Genomic DNA, 2,756 nt, shown 5'->3' on the forward strand with positions numbered 1-2,756 from the left:
GTTTTTTTTTTTTTTTAAATTAACCGGTTAAAGGTTGCCAGGCTTAACCCACCCGGCCTTGGTGGTTAATTGGGAAGGTAATTTTTTGGAATTCCTTAAAAACCGCGCTTAAAAAATATATATAAAGCAGAGTCCTGGGTTGGTAAGGAATTGTTAATTAAATTTTCCTGAACCTAAAAAACCAAACCTGGTTTGGCCTTACCTAGGATTGGGCGGCCCAAAATTTGGGATTTGTGGTTGACAAAATGCCTTCACCTATTTATTTTTATGTAAATTGGCTTGTTATTTTTGCAAATAGGGGCCTATGTTTAGCAGACAATAAATGTACTAAAAATAGCAGACAATAATGTACTAAATCGAATTAGAACATTTTTAATGAATAATTTAGGTTTTATTTAAGTTAAGTTTGCAAATAATCCGTAAGATTCCGCACTCCACACACCACCAACAAAAATCTATCCCACACATTGAAAATTCAACAAACATAATTTTAATGTAACATATTGTTCTCTTCATTCCGGCGCTGCTCAGTGGCGAAGAGGCTTTTACAGATCTCCTTATTTTGGAAAAATTTTTACCCTTACTCAATTTTTACACGGTCTTGTGATAACTTATTTATTAATATGGATCTTAAGTCTTTCAGTTGTGCCATATTTCTTGTGTTTTTGATTGTTTTGACTGTGTCAATGCAAATTCACCAAGGCCTTATTATAGCATCAAATGAGAATGAATACAGGGACGCTGTGAATCTATTTACAAATTGGTGTGATTACCACTTCCTTATACTAAACGTAAAAAAGACAAAGGAATTAATAATAGACTTTTGAGTTAAAAAAGACCAAATGCAACCACTGTTTATTAAAGATGAAGAGGTAGAGGTGGTATGCTCTTACAAGTATCTTGGTGTAACAATCGACCACAAACTTGACTGGCATCCACACGCTGCTCTTGTGCATAAAAAGTAAATCAAAGAACGTTTCTTTTAAGGAAATTAAGAAGTTTCCGTGTTGACAATAAGATTATGTCCCTTTTTTACCATTCTATGATTGAAAGTGTGCTATTATTTTGCATTTGCTGCTGGGGTGGGAATTGTAAGGTGAAAGATAAAGAAAAAATTGACACAACCATTAAGAAAGCCAGCAAGATCTCTGGATATGATTTTATAAGAATGGATGAAATGTATAACACCACACGTATAAAAAAGATAAAAAGCATTATAAACGACCCATCACACCTCTTTTCCACACAAATTGTAAGATCACGCAGCGGCAGATATGTACCTCCTAAAACAAAGAAAAAAAGATATAAAAGAAGTTTTTTTACCATTTAGCATAAGGCTTTTGTCAGAATTAGCATAGATGTGTGTTGCTCTAAGGCCGGTCCCAGAGTGGCTCTGTAGGTCTGACCTGTAGCTCGCCTGGCTCGCACCGTGCAAATGAATGTATACATTATCGTGTGCTAAAGCAGCGTAGCTGTATCGTCTGTTTGTTTGTTTTTTGTCAGCAGAGCTGCGCGATGCGTCAGACGTGCTATTCAACAGTGTTGTAAAAATGGTAGACATGTATCGCCTCGCTTCGTGTTTATTTTCGACTGAAACTCTTCACAGATCATCAAAATAAACAAGAAATAAGTATTATTAGGTGCTTTACTATTAAATATTGATGCTAGCATCAACACTTGGCCACAATATCACCAAGAAATGCACTTTATCATACTTTGAAACTTTGAATCGAGAGGTTGACCTAGTTTTGACTGTTGTCGTAGGCCAAGGCCTAGATCTAGGCTAGGTGTGCTTCTCTAGATTAAGATGTAGCGGGATGTCCCTTGAAAGGCTAAGATTCTAGATAGATCTATATGTAATAATTTACATCTGATCTAGATCTAGCCTTTATTTGTAACCAATGTAAACTATCGCCGCGCGCAGCTGCAAGTGTGGTTGTGTGTGTGTGTGGGGGGAGGGGGGGGCGCATTTGGCACATGACGTAAAGAAGAGTTGTCCCGTCTTGGTATAATTGGTCTTGGATTACACAGTACCTAAATACAACAAGGCAGACCCGTCAGTTGCACACCTACACACATCAACACACAGTGCGGCAGTGCTGACACACAGCGAGTGTGCCTTGCACTCGCTGAGACACAGGCACCAACCCACAGTGCAGCTATGCTGACACGCACACAGCGTGCACAAGGCCAGACAGGTCAGACCTTCAGAACCACTCTGGGACCGGCCTTAGAGTATGTATCTGTATAAAACTCCAAAGCTCTAGTATTTTAATTCCTGCATGTGGTTGAATGATGCATCTGATGTAAATGTACATTTTGTCAGCTTTACTTCTCCTTTGATATTGAATTTTAATGAGAGTAATATGTATAATTTAATTTTTTAAATGTATACCTGCATGTGTTTTTACGGTACTGTACAGCCAAGGAAAATTTCCCTCTGGGATAATAAAGTATCTTATCTGATCTTATCTATCTTATTCTGTGAAAATTTCCTGAAGTTTGGAATTTAAAAAATTATGGAGCTGTTAAAAAAAATGTATAGAAAAACCGCGATTTGAAAAAAAAAAAACGGGCAATAAAGAAAAATAAAAGATTGACTTTACGAGGAAATGGTGGTGACTAACATGCCTCATATATGAAAAAAATGAAGGTTTTAGGGGTTCTTGTGCTATGAAATAGTTGTAAGTGAGCCTGAAGAAGCCAAAATGCCTGCTTCTAAAAATCCATTTTTTTACACGAATCGGGACTTTCGG

This window comes from Aplysia californica, unplaced genomic scaffold (assembly GCF_000002075.1).
Source record: "Aplysia californica isolate F4 #8 unplaced genomic scaffold, AplCal3.0 scaffold00634, whole genome shotgun sequence".
NCBI lineage: Eukaryota > Metazoa > Mollusca > Gastropoda > Aplysiida > Aplysiidae > Aplysia > Aplysia californica.